The 19,645-nt window shown below is 42.3% G+C and overlaps 1 protein-coding gene across 16 annotated transcripts in view; it reads left to right on the top strand.

Moving 5' to 3' along the window:
* The window catches only part of NCOA3 (nuclear receptor coactivator 3), a 170,185-nt gene that overhangs the window by 86,919 nt on the left and 63,621 nt on the right, over nucleotides 1–19,645 (top strand). Inside the window, exon 1 of one of the 16 annotated variants that reach the window (XM_073309503.2) lies at nucleotides 12,903–13,579. The exons of 14 other annotated variants lie outside the window; for them this stretch is intronic. The gene's annotated coding sequence lies outside the window, so the exon portion shown is untranslated. Of the gene's footprint in view, nucleotides 1–12,902; nucleotides 13,580–14,557; nucleotides 15,253–19,645 lie in introns of those variants that run through there. One more of the 16 variants, XM_073309504.2, reaches the window with a different exon arrangement.

Here is a 19,645-nt window from a genome sequence, read left to right as displayed (position 1 = left end):
CATCCCCTGTGTTCTTGCAGCATTAGAGGATTGGAGCAACTCCTAAAACATGTCCCCCTTGCTCCTCCTCAGTTGCTTCCTTATCTGGCAGAGGTGTTGCACTGGTGTGTAGGGTGATGCTCTGAAGACCACATCTGCAGAAGCACAGGAAACAATAAACAGAAGCATATTGTTAGTGCACGAACATCATCAAATAATAATAGTTAAATACACCTCTTTCTCACTGTCACTTGGCAAGCACACAGCTCAGCAAATGCCCTAAACATGGTAAATTGGGGTGAAGAGTGGTGTTCAGGATGGGGCAAAGGCTCTTGGTGATTTTTTTAAGGGGATCACTGCGAGCAAATAGGGACAATATTGTAAATTCTGCCACCATTTTCCAGAGGCGGGGGGGTCATTGAAGCAAATATCTCACTCCTGAGGATAAGCAAGGATTCAAGGGTGCATCTCTTGCATGCATGTGGCTTCAGACACGGTCCCTATGCTGCTCACCTGTGTGCTGCTTTGATCCCTGCACCAATGATTGCCAGTTGGCATGGGAAAGTTTCCTGCAACGGGGGAAGGAACAAAGCAACTCTGCCAAGGAGCCCTTTGCAGAGGATTGACTTCCTCAAGATCTCTCTGAAGGATTCCCGTGAAATCTTGATTTGCATTAACACACTGTTCTGCAGGGCCCCTACTGCATAGCTGCCCAGGAGAACGTGATGCAGATGCAAACACAGCTAGTCTTTGTACGTTTCTATCCCTCAATCCGCCTCTGGCATATAACAAAGCAAAGGACAGCTCTACCTCATGTAACTGAGCAGTATCCACTCAAAATGAGCACTTCCCAGAGCACCCTTCTTCATCGTGCACACCAGAGACTGAATTCTGGGACTGGCTGAAACCCTCTGTGGTGGAGAAGGGGTCCTGGCTCGTCATGTTACCAGATGACCCTGTTGCCTGTCCCATCTCATCGTCCAGCTCCACCACCTCGTCCACCAATTTGTCCTTGGTGTTGAGTCTGCTGGCTCCAGCCCGCACCGGTCTCTCTCTCTCTCTCTCTCTCTCCCCCCACGAAGTATCCATGGGGCTTGTGGAGGTGGGGTTGCCACCAAGGATGGTGTCCAGCTCCTTATATAGAAGTGGCAGGTCTTTGCTGCAGCACTTGCCTTCTGGTACGCTTGCCTCAGCTCCTTTATCTTCACACGGCACTGCTTCATGTCCTGTTCTTAGCCTTTATCCAACCTGCCAGAAGTAATCTGACTGTAGGTATCGAAGTTCCTTCAGCTGGAGTAGAGCTGGGACTGCACAGTCTCCTCTCTCCACAGACCTAGCAGATCCAACAACTCTGGTGCACTCCAAGCAGGGGTCCTTAAAATTGCCAAATCAGTATGGCAGACCCCCTCTTCCATTGTGCCCACCTCCAAGAAGGTGGAAAAGAAGTACTACATCCCTGCAAAGGGATTTGAATACCTGTACACTCACCTTCCAGCAGCATCCTTGGTCGTGTCTGCCGTCAATGAGAGGGAAAGGCAGGGCCAGCTGAGTGGCACACCAAAAAATAAAGACACCAAGAGGCTGGACTTGTTTGGCAGGAAAATTTATTCGACTGCCAGCCTGCAATTTCGGGTGTCTTACCATCAGGCCCTACTAGGCAGGTACAATTTCAACCTGTGGGATTCCATCAGAAAGTTCAAGGAGGCCATTCCACATAACCAAGTCCAAGAATTCGCCGCTTTAGTGGAGGAAGGCAGAGCAGTAGTGAGAGGCGCCCTCTAAATGGCCTGAGATGCTACAGACTCTGGCCAGGTGGTCGCCTCTGCACTGGTCATGGGGTGCAGCTCCTGGTTACAGTCCTCTGGGCTATCCCAGGAGATGCAAACCACTCTGCAGGACCTCCCATTTGAGGGAACAGGGCTCTTCCCTGAACTTACTGATGCACTGCTCCACGGCCTTAAAGACTCCCTTGCCACCCTCCTTTCCTTGGGCCTGCACACTCCTCAGCAGGGTAGGAAGCTGTTCCATTCTCTGTCTCCTCAGCTGAGTTCCTAGGGCATCCCCTGAACAAGCACCTACAGGAAAAAGGACAAAGACAGGGGGTTTAAGTGGCAGTACCCTTCATCTTCCCATTCCTCTGCCCAGCCTGGTTCTTCCAGAAGCCAAGGAAGCCAGAAGTAGGCATTTTGAGAGTGTGCCCTAGAACAGCACCCTGTTCACTTCTCAGGATCCACCCTCCTACTCTTTCCTCAACTGCCTGCGCCCCTTCCGGTTGCCTGGTCGCAGCTGAACTCAGACCATTGGGTGCTTGACATATCATCTTTGGGCTAAACCCTGGCCGACCCTCCCACCCAACTCCCTTCCCTGTCCCTCTTCAGGGACCCGTCTCACAAGCAACTCCTCGTTTAAGAGATTGAGAATCTCCTGTACCTGGGGTAGTGGAGGAGGTCCCTCGGGACATGAAAGGTAAAGGGTTCTACTCCTGCTACTTCCTAATCCCAAAAGCAAAGGGAGGCCTCAGACCCATTCTGGACCTGCACCACCTCAAAGAGTCTCTCAAGGAGTTTAAATTTTGCATGGTCTCCTTGGCCTCTATTATCCTCTCCCTGGATCCGGGACACTGGTATGGCGCCCTCGACTGTAAGGACACTTATTTCTATTTTCCTTGGGCACAGGCATAATCTCCGTTTTATGTTGGGCCACTGCCATTTTCAGTTCCCGGCGCTGCCCTTCGGTCTCTCGTCAGCTGTGAGAGTGTTCACAAAGTCCATAGCGCCAATGACCACTTACCTGAGGCTCTGAGGTGTACAAATTTATCCATACTGTGACAATTGGGTAATAAAAGGCCGATCCCGGGATCAGGTATGGCGTCATCTCAACCTGGTTTGCTCCACCTGCCGCGACCTGGGGCTGGCAATAAAATACATCAGAAAAAGTCAACCTTAGTTCCAGTGTAGCATGTAGAGTTCATTGGAGCAGTCCTTGACTCTACTCAAGCCAGGGCCTTCCTTCCCGAGACCCAGTTCCGAGCCATGGCAGACCTACTCTTGTGCATGCAAGCCCACTCTCTCACCACTGCTCACACATACCTGTGGTTCATGGACCACATGGCAGCCTGTACTTACATAGTCCAGCACACACAACTCCACCTCAGGCAGCTACAGGTGTGGCTGGCATCAGTCTACATCTCCAAGAGACACAGCATGAACTGTGTAGTCAAGATCCTGGACCACCGCCTGGTGGAAAAATCCTGCGTCAGTGTTGAAGAGAGTTCCATTTCCGGCCTTGCCCCCATTGGTTGGCCTTGTCTCTGATGCTTCTGACCTGGGATGGGGAGCCCACCTGGGCGATCTCAGCACGCAAGGTCATTGGTCAAGTCTCTATTTGCTCCCTATACATCAGGGAGCTCAAAATGGTTTGCCTGGCCTGCCACACCTTCCTATGTCACATAAAAAACAGGGTGGTCCAGGTCCTGATGGACAATACAGTGGTGATGTTCTATATGAACAAACAAGGTGGAGCCAGATCGTCTCCCCTTTACCAAGAAGCCCTAAGGCTATGGGACTTCTGCGTACAACATGACATCCATCTCCTGGCCGCTCACTTCCCCGGGGCCAGGAATGCTTTGGCAGATTGCCTCCGCAGGACTGTCTTGTCTCACCTCTAGTGGTCCCTCTATCCGGAGGTGGTCTGCATCATCTTCCAAAAGTGGGGGGACTCCCCAGGTGAACCTGCTTGTGTCCAGGTAGAACAGGAAGTGCCACTTTTTCTACTCCATTCGGGGGCTCGACAGAGGCTCCCTGTCAGATGCTTTCCTGCTCCTGTGGTTGAGGGCTCTGATGTATGCCTTCCCTCCAGTTCCATTGATCCACAGAGTCCTCATGAAGATCAAGCAGGACAGGGGCGAAGGTGATCCTCATAGCATCGGCCTGCCTGCGCCAACAATGGTTCGGCACTCTGCTGGACCTCTCGGTGGCTGCTCCATTACAGCTACCACTCTGGCAAGACCCGCTGTTCCAGAACCACGGCAGTGTGCAGCACCCGAACCTTGCAGCGCTGCACCTTACAGCTTGGCTGCTGTATGGTTGAATGCGAAGGAGCAGGAGTGCTTGGCCAACGTCCACCAGGTCCTGTTGGGCAGGAAAAAGCCCTCCACCAGGGCAACCTACCTGGCCAAATGGAAGCGGTTCAACCTGAGTGGGTCTTGCTGCAGTTGATCCTGGACTACCTTCTGCATCTCAAGCTCCAAGGCCTATCCCTTTCATCTAGTAAGGTCCGTTTGGCTGCTGTTTCGGCCTTCTATCTACTACTCAAGGGCAGGTCAGTTTTCACCCAAGAGATGACTGTCAGGTTTCTCAAGGGCCTCGAGCACCTCTACCAGCCCCTCAGGGACCCTGTCCCTCAGTGGGACCTGAATCTTGTGTTGTCCAGGATCCCCTTCGAGCCTCTGGCTTTCTGCTCCCTCCTCCTCCTCGTCCTCCTCCATTCCTGGAAGATCACGTTCTTGGTTGTAATAACTTCAGCCTGCAGAGTCTCTGAGATTAGGGCGCTTACCTCAGAACTGCACTATACAGTCTTTTACAAGGACACGGTCAAGCTGCAGCCACACCCGGCCTTCCTGTCCAAGGTGGTTTCAGTTTCACATGGGCCAAGATCATAGAATCATAGAATATCAGGGTTGGAAGGGACCTCAGGAGGTCATCTAGTCCAACCCCCTGCTCAAAGCAGGACCAATCGCCAACTAAATCATCCCAGCCAGGGCTTTGTTAAGCCTGACCTTAAAAACTTCTAAGGAAGGAGATTCCACCACCTCTCTAGGTAACGCATTCCAGTGTTTCACCACCCTCCGAATGAAAAAGTTTTTCCTAATATCCAACCTAAACCTCCCCCACTGCAACTTGAGACCATTACTCCTTGTTCTGTCATCTGCTACCACTGAGAACAGTCTAGAGCCATCCTCTTTGGAACCCCCTTTCAGGTAGTTGAAAGCAGCTATCCAATCCTCCTTCTTTCTTCTCTTCTGCAGACTAAACATCCCAGTTGCTTCAGCCTCCCCTCATAAGTCATGTGTTCCAATCCCCTAATAATTTTTGTTGCCCTTTGCTGGACTCTTTCCAATTTTTCCACATCCTTCTTGTAGTGTGGGGCCCAAAACTGGACACAGTACTCCAGATGTGGCCTCACCAATGTCGAATAGAGGGGAACGATCACATCCCTCGATCTGCTGGCAATGCCCCTACTTATACACCCCAAAATGCCATTGGCCTTCTTGGCAACAACGGCACACTGTTGACTCATATCCAGCTTCTCGTCCACTGTAACCCCTAGGTCCTTTTCTGTAGAACTGCTGCCTAGCCATTCGGTCCCTAGTCTGTAGCAGTGCATGGGGGATTCTTCCATCTTAAGTGCAGGACTCTGCACTTGTCCTTGTTGAACCTCATCAAATTTCTTTTGGCCCAATCCTCTAATTTGTCTAGGTCCCTCTGTATCCTATCCCTACCCTCCAGCATATCTACCTCTCCTCCCAGTTTAGTGTCATCTGAAAACTTGCTGAGGGTACAATCCACACCATCCTCCAGATCATTTATGAAGATATTGAACAAAACCGGCCCGAGGACCAACCCTTGGGGCACTCCACTTGATACCGGCTGCCAACTAGACATGGAGCCATTGATCACTACCCGTCGAGCTCAAGTATCTAGCCAACTTTCTATCCACCTTATAGTCCGTTCATCCAGCCCATACTTCTTTAACTTGCTGGCAAGAATACTGTGCGAGACCGTGTCAAAAACTTTGCTAAAGTCAAGGAACAACACGTCCACTGCTTTCCCCCATCCACAGAGCCAGTTATCTCATCATAGAAGACAATTAGATAAGTCAGGCATGACTTGCCCTTGGTGAATCCATGCTGACTGTTCCTGATCACTTTCCTCTCCTCTAAGTGCTTCAGAATTGATTCTTTGAGGCTCTGCTCCATGATTTTTCCGGGGACTGAGGATATATATTTACTTGGTTTTTTTCCAAAGCTGTATCACAGGAGGAGCATCAGCTGCATTCCCTAAACATCAGAACGGCACTAGCCTTCTACGTAGAAAGGACCAAGCCATTCCGTAAATCAATGCAATTGTTTATCGCTATAGCTGACAGGACGAAAGATTGTCCAGTATCTGCTCAAATAATTTCTTCTTGGATCACTGCCTACATTCGCTGCTGCTACCATCAGGCAAAGGTGCCACCTCAGCAATCGTAATCGCCCATTGAAGCAGTGCGCAAGCCTGTTCAGCAGCTTTCTTAGCCTAAGTGCTGATCCAGGACATCTATAGGGCAGCCACCTGGTTGTCTGTCCACACATTCGTGTCCCATTACGTGCTTATCCAGCAGGCCCAGGATGATGTTGGCTTCAGTAGAGCAGTGTTACGAGCAAGAAGACCGTGAACTCTGAGCCCACCTCCAAGGATACTGCTTGAGTCACCTAGAATGGAATCGACATGAGCAAGCACTCAAAGAAAAAAAACTGTTACCTATCTTTTCATAACTCTTGTTTTTCGAGATATGTTGCTCATGTCCATTCCATTACCTGCCCTCCTGCCCCTCTGTCGGAGTTGCCGGCAAGAACGAACTGAGAGGGCATAGGGCTGGCAGCACCTAATGTACCGACACATGAGCACAGCACTGAAGGGGGCGCCATAGCTGACCCTACAGATACTGCTAAGGCAAAAATCTCCAACTGTGCATGTGGGCGCGCGCACACCTAGAATGGACATGAGCAACACATCTTGAAGAACAACAATTATGAAAAGGTTGGTAACTGTTTTTTAGAACCTATTTTTCAACATGAAAATTTTTATTTTTTCCCAGGAAATACTTTAATTGGATACAATTTAATTTTCTCCCTCTCCACCATAACACTATTTGTTATTTGGATGAGAAGAACAAACTGTGAAGATAAAGTTGTATGCTGAGCAGGAATTGTCTTTGTTTCCTTTTAATGTATTCATGGAATCAATTGACTGTTTTAAATCTGTAGATGATGTTGGTATTATAGCAAGGTGTCACTTCAGTAAATCTGATTAATCAGAAATGCTCAAACTACAGAGTTTAAATGAAATTAGTGTAGTCTGAACTTTATGCCGATATTAGATGGGGTTATTGAAATAATTACATTCTTTTAAGTTTACCTTCATTATATACCATGTATATGAACAGTTGGGCAAATTAATTCCTGATGTAGTTTCACTGACTTCAGTGTAGTATTACCAAGGATTTATTTGGCTCATGACAGAAACCTGGATTTCAGACAACTTGTATTGTCTCTCCCCCAAAAAATGAAGGGGGAAAAAAAAACAGTATGAAAAAAGATGTGCTATGGAAGATATCAGAAACATGTCTGGTGTGTCTCCCACACCAATTTTCACATTTCTGTTGAGAGATCTAGCTTTGAATGTCTCTAGTAACCCTATGATGAACATGTTGACAGTGAAGGGGAGATTGATTTAGTATTTGCCTATGAAATACTTATTTGAGATTGAAATATTCACTGTACAAATGTGACTCAATCTTATCATGCGGGAATTAGTTTCCACTGTGTACAGCATGGACACAATAAGAGTCGTCTACATTTTTGCCTTATCAGATGGAGGCAAGGTTAGTTCATTTGTCATTGGAAACCTAACCATTCTTACCTATACTTGTCAATTTATCAAGAAGAGGAGGGTGATGTGTAGCATAGCATCCAAAGAGAGTGGTTATGGGGAGCAGGCCTTCAGTCTTCTCTCTTCTCCCAGTACCCTCTTTTCCCATCACTTTGTTCTTACGCTGGTTTCTGTAGCGAGCAAGAAAGAAACTATAGGAGAAAAGAGAATAATATGGCAAAGGTTTGCTTCATTCACAGACTTGTACCTGCAGGAGGAGGAAGCACTGCCACCTTGGAATTCTGTGTATTACTTCTGCTGCAGGGAATATTAATGCCATGTGAGAATCAGCAAGCCCGCACTTCAAGTTGGCAAAGATTAAGACAGCTGGGGTATCTGCAATTCCGGATGTAAGAACAATAGTCAGGACTTTTTGTAGGTCTGTGAAAAGAGAAAGTGACTAAACCCTTTCTTCCTTGGGCAGAAGACTTAATTTGGAGCATGGATGTGTTCAGATCATCCCTTAAAAAATAAAATAAAATCCCAAAACACTTCAAAATGGAGGATGAGTAAAGTGTGAATGGTAAGTTTGTGGAAGACTGAACTTGTTGGCATTTTCTACAAAATGTGGGTGAGTTGGCAGACTTACCCAATCTGCTCTTGAAGAATAGTAAAACTGCTTTGTTCCAAAGTTCTGTTGCAGTGCAGTATCAGATGTCTGTTCCTGTCACTGAACTGGCTTAGCACTCTGCTGTCATTTTTGTATTTCTTCACTAGCACACTTTGACGTTTTTCTTCTAGCTGAGATTACCAGTAACTGGCTTTCTTGAGAGCTAACACCTTTGCCGATCTCTTACTCTGTATGTATGATTAATAACCCCCATCACCAGCTAACTTGATTTGAAACGCCCCTTAACATTTAATGTAGATGTATTCAAATCATATTAGCTAACTCTAATTTTAAATAGCATTTTTTCTGGTCATGTAGAGAGACCTTTTGGCTATTTCAAATGCAAAATTAAATCAAAACATCTAATTTTTAATCTGTTGTCTGCATCTGCTGAGCTTCAGCAAAAGTGAAATAAGGAACTCTACCTTTCTATCTTCCTTGTTGCCCAGACAATGGTGTGTTTTGAGGTCCATATAAAATGGTAGGCTTTGTGTGCTCTATGAATATGCTTTTAGTTGACGGCTTTTGTAAAAAATGAGTTCATCATACCTTGCTGGTGATTCTTCCTTCCGTGAAGACCATTTTTCTTCTCTCCTCTTCTTTGCCTGTTTCTCTTTCCCTGTATTTGTCCTTAATGTCTCTTGGCTCTCATCTAACATTTTCCCTGCATTCACCATCATATTCAGCAAGAAATGAAACCAGTTTTTGTAATGCCACTTCACCATGCCTCCTAACTGCATTCAAGATCATTATCCATATCCTTCATATTGCAGTCAAAAAAGGTTTGCCCTTCCACTCCCATAATAGCTTTATGGGGCGGAGGGGGGGGTCTATTGTTTCCATTCATATTGAGATGTCACAGATGTGTATGCTCTTCTGAATTCTTTTCTGTCTTCAAGCTATTATGGCCATTGCTCCTTTGATTCCCTTCTCAGGCAAGCTGCAGTAGGCTACACAAAAAGGAATTTAGGTCACAAATAACTTAAGTGTATTCTGCTTGAGCTAGAGGAGGAAAACTGGCTGATTTTTTAAAAATTATTCATTAAATGTATTAAAAATATGGCAAAATTGAGACAAATATTATTCTACCAGTTCTATAAAAAATTATGATAGGCTTGACTCTACAACAATAGCAGTGTAAATTTTTAGTCTGGAGAAGCAGAAGTGTGCAGTTGATAAAGTGATAGGTATAGCTTTAATACTTTAACTAAAGCTGTAGAGTAAAAGATGGCTGGTTGTTTTTCTGTCTACCTGTACCAGTAATATACCGTCAACGTACCAAGAATGCCTCATAAAGTTTGAGTTTAAAAAAAAGTCCTTTTATTTTCAGTGGTTTTTCTCATTTTAAGATAGGTAAATATTAAAATATTGTGTTTATTATATAAAATAGATCTGAAAACACTTTAATGATACAGAATATTACAAAAATAGTTCTCATTCTCTGTTTTATCCGAGATGCATCTCTAGGTGTTTGGGTATCCGGTACATAAAGTGTACACACAGGACATGTCCTCATGCTACCTCTTTAAAGAGCAAGAAGGTTTAGAAAGTTCAGACTGCACTTTAAACATACAGGTATTTATTTTGGCACTGTATCTTCTTCAAGATGGATATTTTTCAAGAGAAAATTCAGATAGCAGAGGAACTAGTGGAATTCAGAGAAATATATCAATTGACTACTACATAATTACATTTTTGTAGTAAGGTAAAAAAAGTAAATAGTCACACATGCATGTGTATGTGTGAGTAGAAATAGTACTCTCTTGTATTCGGCAACATTTTATATTAAAAAAAATCTTTAATATCAGATATCAACAGTTTCTTAATTACACACCCATTGGACAAGCCATTTAAGTGTAGAAAGATCAGATATCTACAAAAACAGGAAACTATTTTGTATGCCCTCCCTTAATAGCCCTGAACTGTATCATACATACCCTTTTATGGATGTCTACTGGGTTTTCCAGTTAAAACTAATGTGGCATGTAAAATATACTTTGTTGCTTATGTAGGCTCAGCTCTGTGTGCTATACAACTTTTTAAGTGCAAATGGCTTTTCACTTTTTCCAAAAAGAACATATATAGTGAGATTCTGTGGATGGTTTATAACCTCTAGCAATTTTACAGCACATAGCCATTTAACCTAAATTGTCATCTAAGATGCTCTTTTTTTTGTTATTTCAGTTTCATATTTTTTATATTTTGTATTGGTAATACAAATACAATTGGTAATTGAATCTAGGATCAGATATAATCCCCTTAAAAGTTTGGGCCCGTTGAAAACTTTTAACAACTTTTAATCATGTGAGACTCTGCAATTTAGGAATAGTCACAGCCCAAGACAAAATCAAAAGAAATTGCCTACTAGAGCAAACTGTCTTCCAGCACCAGGTAGTTTGTGGTATGGGTACTATATTTTCTAAAGGCCTGTGTATTTATGAAATAATACACAAACTACTGCAGGCATATCGTCCATTGATTTATGCTCTGGCCCCTTGTTCATATACTTTGCTGGTCATTGTGCGAAAAGTGCTATTGACTAGTCCTCTTCCTGCCCACAAATTTGTTTTCACCATACAACTTAGCTTCTAGTCCTTCTACTGTGTTATAGTCTCCTTTAGCAGTACCTGTGTTGTTGTGTTTTGCAAGTATTTGTGCAGTAAGACTCTCCAGAGACTGCAATTTTTCAAGTTAAGATGAGAAACTATTTTGTTACTTATGTAAACCAAACTGTACACCCAGTGAGAGAGAGAGCAGAATATTAAACTGCTGCCTGCAATATGTGTAGACAATAACATTCCTATGCCTGCAGCACCAAATGGGTGTGCCTGATTCTCCTCTCACACCAGCGGAAACTAGATTTTACAATTTTCAGTAGAGTCAATAGGATTCTGTGCATTGATGCCTAGAATATTCCCTGAAATTTTGGAATTGATCAAATGTGATGCTCAAAAGTTATCACATTACAGAAAGACTGAGAAATGCCATCAGGTTGAGTGTAAGGCTTGCTTTGATCAGGCAGTAATGGTGAAATTGTTTTCTCCAGACATCAGCAACAATAACAAAATTTAAATCCTTAAGATAAATTTACAGAATCCCCATTGGAGAATTATATATGGTGAAAGTAAGAATATTGTGTACTTCTCTTGTGCATTTCTTTTGAGAATATGAAAAAGCTTTACCAATATTAGTGTCAGGACACCATTGAATAGTACTGGGTAAGGTAATACTTTTATACATAGGGAAATGAGACACAAAGGATAGGTGATTTGAGTATTCTGTACAAATACAGCTCTTTGCTGGAGTTTGCCACAGTTTCCAGCTGATAACACTATATATGTTTATAATGTTATTATTCAAGCACTAGAGAGAGGAGGAGGAAGTGATGAGTCTGATGTCCTGGTTGCATGGGCTGATTGAGCTGTTGTAAGAGATATGTGTTTTCCACTGCATGCATCCGATGAAGTGAGCTGTAGCTCACGAAAGCTTATGCTCAAATAAATTGGTTAGTCTCTAAGGTGCCACAAGTACTCCTTTTCTTTGTGCCTTCATCAGTTAGATCTCAGCTTTTGAGAACTGATGGCAAAAGTAGAATGGAGAGACAAAGCTGTGACCAAGGTATATGGGTCACTATTGTAAAAAGGCTAGGTTTCCTATATGTTGATTGAAAGAGACTCACTTTTTAAATAGTGGGTATCACAGGCGCCAGCTTTCTTTGGGCCCTAGGGGTGCTCAACCCTCTGCTCCGCCCGAGGAGCCACCCCTACCCGACCCTTTTCCCCCAGGTCCCACCGCCGCCCTGCTTCTTCCCACCCCTGCTCTGCCCCTTCCAGCCCAGTTCCACCCCATCCTCTGAGCATGCTCCATCCGCACTCCTCCCCCCTTCCCACCAGCATCTCCTGTACGCTGCAAACAGCTGATAGCAGCAGGTGGGAGGGAGGCACTGGGAGGGAGGGGAAGGAGTTGATGGTGGGAGTGGGCACTGGCAGATGGGAGGCACTGGGGGCAGGGGAGCAGGTGGCTGCTGATGGGTGCTAAGCACCCCCTAATTTTTTTTCCGTGGGTGCTCCAAGTCCTACTTGCTCCCTAGCGGCTGGCTCAATCTTCTGTGCCATGGCAATCAATCCAGTCCCTCCTCTGGGTCCTGCTTTTATCTCTGGCTCCTACTTCTTGCCTCTAAGAGCAGTGAGGGCAGAAACATAGATTTGCATCCCCCGAATATTTCCATTGCAAGGGCACTAGCCCTCTCCCACCCCCCCACCCATTCGTTCCATTGCCCCTAACTGTACATAAATTCTGAGATTTAATTGATACAAAGCTTAAACTAAAGTTTAAAGATTTAGTTGATATGTTTTTGAACATCCTGACTTTTGATGATATTACATGCAGAAAATGGAATGCCTATCATTTGAACATATATTTCTTGGAATGTTTTTACTGAAAGCTATTTTTGGACAAGTTTAAAAGCTAGCTCTGAAATTTGTTGGCTGCCTGACACAGATCACGTGTGTAAAGTAAGTTTCATTTTGAACATAGCAGTCAGTTTTCCCCCAGGACCTCTGTTGCAGGTTTGTTTGTTTAATCTAAAACCGGTACTAAATGCAGCTCTTGGGAGGAGGGTTGTTTTTGTTTTTTTAATCACTGATTCTAAACATGTGGGTGACAAGCTTTTAAAAACATTTCTTAAATTTTCCCTGTTTTATAATCCTTACCAAAATGGAAAACTTAGAATGAGATCAGTTGAAAATCTAACCACGTATTTATATAATGCTGTAGTCTGCATGTAATGAGTCCATTTGGCATCTTCAAGTGATTCAGTTATAACAATGCAGTAGGACTGGAAGGAGTTAATGCTAATTATAATGCTGTGGTAATGCTGAACCTGCCATTCTCAGGAGATCTAAGAAGCAATCTATCAGGGTATGTTGGATCCTAGCTTCCTTAGGTCCCTCGAGACATTTGGCGGAGTGGAATTGCAGAACAAAAATATACATTCTGACATCTTCAGAGTTTCAGGAGGGGGAATGGACTTGCTGATGACTGGGCAGGGATCACGTGTATTTAGTGAAACAAACTGATGAGTTTAGTTGATTATATTTCCTGTTTTCACCAGGAACTTGATGAGTGCTCTCAGTTTTTGTAAGTGTTAGATGGTATGTTGCTGTCTCCAAGAAGAAAGTGATAATGGTTGCTGTTGAAAACTGGCAGACTGAGCTCTAACTGTACTGAAACTGTATATTTGGAAGATTGCCTCCTCCCTTTTAAGGGAAAAATATTTCCCTAGCTGATTGGTTAAAAGGTAAGAGCTCTCATATCTGTATCAGCTTGCATGTAGAAAAATGTCTCTGTCAAGAACAATGTCTTACAGGAACTAATGGATTGTGTGAGAAGATAATGAAAATATGGTAATCACTTAATTTGCATCAGCTTTCATTAATGGAGCAGTATTAAGGTTTTGGTGTTTATTGTATGCCTATTCTGATATTAAACATTTTGTCAGGAATGTACAAATGAATAAAATTACATTGTTTTAAAGATCTAGTTATCAAAATTTCAGGAATAAGAACAAAGCATCTGCTGTGCATAATGACAGTAATCTTCATTGTTTGTCTTCCCATAAACTTCAATTTTAGAAGATTTGCGAACTTTTTGCACAAGTAAAAGGAAAAAAATGAAAACTTGTGAAGACTGAATTTTTAAAACAAATCTCCAGTTATATATTTAATGTTTTTAATTCAAACTTTAAAATGTTCCATCATTTGGCATACATTTGCATACTAATTCAAGTGGTGTCTTTATCCACATTAAAGTTATGAAAAGAAACGGTAGATGATTCTGTTGGGTTTTTTTAAACAATTCAGTTGGCTATTTGAAAGCAAGATCAAATTATTAATATCAGTATCAAATATTAAAATAAAACTTGTACAGCTGAGGGTGGGGGACCAGGAATCCACATTACTTTTACCATTTATTCTTTCCCTCAAAAATCCCCATTAGGCACATATGTGTATTTTGGACAAAGACTTGTCTCGGCAGAGCTTCCAACCTTTGACAGCTGAGAGTCCCAACTCTAATTCCCATGTGGGAGTGAAATGCAAGTAAACACTTAGAATGTAAATCACAGATTAATCTATATTTCTCGAAAATAGGTGTTTCAAAGCTCTTTATGTCCAGAATTGTCAAATCTGAAAATTATATATTAAAACCTATATTTCTCTTACATAGAATACAAATTTTAACACAGGTCATTTATATTAAAAACAAATTATCCTGTATGTAGTTATTGTAAGTAAATAAATCATGTAAATGTAATTTCTGTCCTGTTTTGACTACACTGATCTAACTGGACTTACGCTGTTGTAAATACTGTTGTCTTGTCTTCTGTGTCAGTCTACAACAATGGTAATGACATACCATTGACATAATCATATAACACGGTCTAATTTTGTCTATAATGTCCAAGTACTTATGTTGGACACCTATTTGGGTAGCATGAAAGCCAATAGATTCCACTGTAGTAGGGAGAAATGTCAATCCATTGAAACTTATGATGTGGGTAAAAGAAAAATGACTTTCTTTTAAAAGTTATCTTTGTATTTACCATGTTTGCTTTTTTTTTTAAGCTTAACTCAGTTCTTTTAATGAGATTTCATTCATTTTGAAGCTTGATATAATTTACTGTTTCCTTTAATTTAAAATTATAATCATCCCTCGTATAAATTGACATTCCACTGTGGTGCCATGGATCCTATCTAGTATGTGTAAATATTATTTGTCACCCTTCAGATGCAGCTAAAGTGATGGTCACTTAATTTGTGTGACTGGTCCTTAGAGCTAGTAATCTGAAGTGGGACTTGTTCTGTGTAATGTGACAGTGACTACAGCATATATCGTGAAAGACATCAAATCACTGCAAAGGCTAAGGCGGTGCTCATGGTTGGCATGAAGATGGATGTCTTAAAAATTCCAAAGGTATAAAATGAACCTTCTTATCAACCAAGTTGGGTGTGACTAGTTAAATAAAAACAGAGCTAGAAGTAATTAAAAGTAATAAACATTTAACTAAGGAAACAAAACACAAGTCATATGGCAGTATTTTCAGGTTTTGAATTTAAATCTGTATGAACATAAATTGTTTTTGTACTCTGGCACTAATTGTTACATTCTTCTGAATTTTATATCCATATTGCAGCTAGGATTAATGACATGAAGTTAAACTTTCAAGCTTGTGTGCATCCCTATTATGAGTTGTACTACGTTATTGATTTAGTAATATTTATTATGTCGAATGTATTATGTAGATTTGTACTACTGAGCCTGTATTCTTTCTTGCTACATTGTGGCTTATGAAGCAATGTGTGTCAAATGGTCAGAGAACATTGTATTTAAGTGTATTTTTAGTCACAAAAGTGACTGTAAAAATGACATCTTGTTTCATCTTTAAGCTACGTTAGTGACTTTTATATAGCATGTGATCAGTTTACAAACCAGAATGTGCAAGTTTTGAGTCATATTGTGGTTGGGACTGCACTGAGGAAGCTTACACTGCTTGTAGTTAAGATGTTGTACCAAAGCTAATTCAACAATAATCATCACTATTTCTCAGTGTGAGATGAAAGGAGGTGCTCCTTTGTAGACTCTTATTAGACACTGATTTAGTAGTATCTGAGCAGGCAGCCCGACATGCTGCAGTCTATTACTGTCTTTTCTGAGGGTAGATGCTGCTGTTGAACTATCTGGACTGATATAAAAGGATGTTGGTGAGCAGTGGTTTCTTACCAGTTAATCTGGTTTATCAATTCCCTTTATACTGGCCTAGACAGCACATCCTGTATTTTGGTGTTTGAAGTAGGAAAGTTTTCTTGAAAAATATGTATTTTTTTTAAAAAGAATTATGCATTTAATTGTCCAGGAAGTCTAGCGCCTGAATGCTCAAAAAGAGTTAGGAGCCTAAGTCCAAATTTTGGGACCACTGTGATGCATAAAACTCCCACTGAAGCCTGTCGGCACCTAACTTGCTTGGCACCCAAGATTTTGCAGTAAAAGTTCCCTAGGCACCTAAGTTTCTGCCTCTGAGCATGCACATTGCTTCCTACCTCTAGGCACCTGGGCACCTAAACCCCAGAGTGATTCACAAAACAGAGGAAGCTGCTTAAAGTTGTGTGTGAGACTGATCCGGTAGGCATGCTCAGAGGCCGCCTACTGGATCGAGCCTATCAGGTAAGTTCACACAAAACAGCTGGGGGTGGGTTGGAGGAGGACATCCCTCATAACTTTTAGCTCAGTGTTTTGGATACTCACTTGGGGTGTGGCTGGTCGCCCCTCCACTGAAGGGATCTGAATTGGGATTTGTCACCTGTTAGTTGAGTGTTCTAACCATTCGACTGTGGGATATTCTGATGTGGGGCTTCCCTCAGTCTCTCTATTGTCAAAGCTGTTGCACTCTGGATAAATTATTACTCATTGAAGCAGGGTGACTGGATCCTAGGTCTCCCACCTCCCAGGTCAGTGCTCTAACCACCAGGCTATGTAGTCATTCTCATGTGTGTGTTTGTGCACACACGCACACTGACACACACTGTGAAAGAGAGAGAGAGAAGCTTCCAGAAATAGGGAACACAAATGACACATTAGGGGAAGGGAAGAAATATTCAAAACATTCTAATGCATACAGTTTTTTTTTAATGCTGTCCTGTCATTTTAATATATGCAAAGTGAACAAGAAGCAAGTTAATTGTCATATCTGAAAAATAGCAGCGTCATGTGCATAGTGTTTACTAAACATTGCTGGGAAATTGGTAAATGGAGCCTGACAAGACCAGTACAAAATCCATCGTCTCCCTAAAACGGGATGTGTGATAATACAATAATACAAAAGCTTATGCTCAAATAAATTTGTTAGTCTCTAAGGTGCCACAAGTACTCCTTTTCTTTTTGCGAATACAATAAGGATGTGTGTTGGGTTAGGAGTATTTAACATGTTGCAACAAGGGGTACATTGCTGGAGTTCAAGATTCTAAAACCTCTGTCCACATTACTTTTAGTGACAGCCCCGTTTCAGTGAATTGTATTACTAGGCTTCTCCTCCCCCTGCCCCTTTAATCTATATAATTTAACTGCTGAATAGCTTGAGGGAGGGGAAGTAAACTAAATTTGTATATTTTGAAAGAGTCTTATGTTAAAGAGTTACTTTATTGACTGATGTGCAAGAAAATTAGGATAATGCTGTGTAAGTACAACTGGCAAAATGTATTGTTTCTCCCCTTGAGATGCAAGGACAGATACATTAGTCTCAAAAGATATATTGCACCTTTCTGGTACAAAACAGTTTGTTATATTGCACCAAAGTGCTCTATTAAAGCCCATAGTAATTACCTATTTTCTGTTACCTATTTGCATAGCTTTGACATAGCATACTGTCATATCCACAAAGCTATAGTTAAGGCTTCAGTGGTAGTTTCACTGCATGCTCCCCTTTTTTTTTTTTTCAGGGATTTAGAACTAAGCTGTTCTAATTTGCATTGGTCTAAAGATTAGCATTTATCTTGTATTTTATTGTCTTCTTAAATGCCTTATTAGCTATCTTTAAAGCAGGAGATGAAAAGGGTTTTATGTATTTTTGCCGATCTATATAATTACAAAAAAAAATTGGTATCTAATTTGGATTTAACATACATTGGTTCATTTGCTATGAATTTTTTTTTTTTATTTCTAAAACAGTCCATCCAGTTCTAGTCAAATTTCATATAGCTGCTGTCTATGCCACGAACAATACTGTAGCTGGTTAACAGTCTTACCTGTTCTATTAAAACTGTATCTAAGTTGGTAACCTCTCAATTTTATCTCATCTCTAAGACTGATGTGACTGAAGTTTATCCTTCAGCTGCTACCACCATTTCTGCTCCAGATTCATGACCAACTTTCTTCTTCCATGAGTATATTGCTGTGGTTTTGACCATTTCCCCATTTCTTTGAAATTGGCTACTCACTTCCCACATATGTTGAATATGATGGTTACATCCCACCTGTCAGGTGATGTGATCACTTGTATTTGCTCCTGGAGGTAACTTAAATTAATCATTTTGTATCTTTTATTTATCTGAGCTCACATAAGAACTCCAGCAAGGTTGTCTTCTGTTGCTTGTGAATTCTGAGACCAGGCTTTATATTATGTCCTCCTCATTTAACCATTCCATCTTTAGCTCTAAAGAAAGTTTCTTTGCTTTAGCATTTTTAAAAAGTTTTCTTCTATCTTATGACTGAATACTGACTGTGGTCTTACATTTGATAATTGAGATATATAAACTGAGGTTTGTAGGTAATGGAATAGGACTTGTTACTGTAGGGTATAAATTCATTATTTCTGTAGCTAAAGCAGGGCAATCTACTGAATGTAAGTGTGTCAAGAAGTGTAATTAGATGAAAGCACACATAAAGATCTTCCTATATAAGTGAATACCAGACTGTGTAAACAGTCTTGCTTTACTGTTGAACACAGATACTTTGTAGACAGGAAATGGAAGACTCATATGATGAAGGTGCTATTGGTGTTGAGACTTAGCAGAGACATTGATTGTAGAGACTCAGATACCAAGTTTTGAGAATTGGGGTTGTGCTGGGATTGAGTTCTCTGTTCTGCCAGGTACCTCCTGTGTGCCTCTTTTAATAGCCTACGGTCACGCTCAGTGCTTAATTTGTGATGAAAGAGGTGCCGGGGCTCAAGCACTTTTTTTTTTTTTTTATATTCATAATGGATGCAGCAAGCCCAGAGGTGCTGGGACTATGAACTGCAAAGCCTAGAGGTGCCAGGGCTCAGTCCTAGCAAGCTCTGGAGCAAATTAAGCACTGGTCACGCTACCAGCAACCAACCTCAGTTTCCCTTTTTGGAGTATTCAAATAAAAATTCACCAAGTCTTTTTTTTGGGTCAAAAATACCCCTCCTTGCAGGCTAGGTTTATTAATATAAAATAAGCTGCCAAAAAAAACTCAAAATCCCAGAACCAATCTGTTCCTAAGTCCACACAACACAAGGTTTCTCTTCTTCCTCCAAAGACTTCCAGGGAGCTTTGCATGGTCAGGATGTCTCCCAGGCATAGGCACCGACTCCATGAGCGCTGTGGGGCTGGAGCATCCACGGGGGAAAAAAATGGTAGGTGCTGAGCACCCAACGGCAGCCCTCTATCAGCGCCCCCTCAGCACCCCCAGTGCCTCCCGCCTGCCAGCGGGCCCTGCAGATCAGCACCTCCCCGCACCTCCCAACCACCGCAATCAGCTGTATTTTGGCAAGTGGGAGGCAGAGGAGGGAGGAGTGAGGATGTGGGGCACTTGAGGGAGGGAGCGGAATTGGGCAGGAAGAGGCGGGGCA

Source organism: Lepidochelys kempii, chromosome 13 (assembly GCF_965140285.1).
Source record: "Lepidochelys kempii isolate rLepKem1 chromosome 13, rLepKem1.hap1, whole genome shotgun sequence".
Classification (NCBI taxonomy): Eukaryota; Metazoa; Chordata; order Testudines; family Cheloniidae; genus Lepidochelys; species Lepidochelys kempii.
The sequence above is the reverse complement of the archived record's forward strand: the minus strand, read 5'-3'. Positions and strand labels throughout refer to the sequence as shown.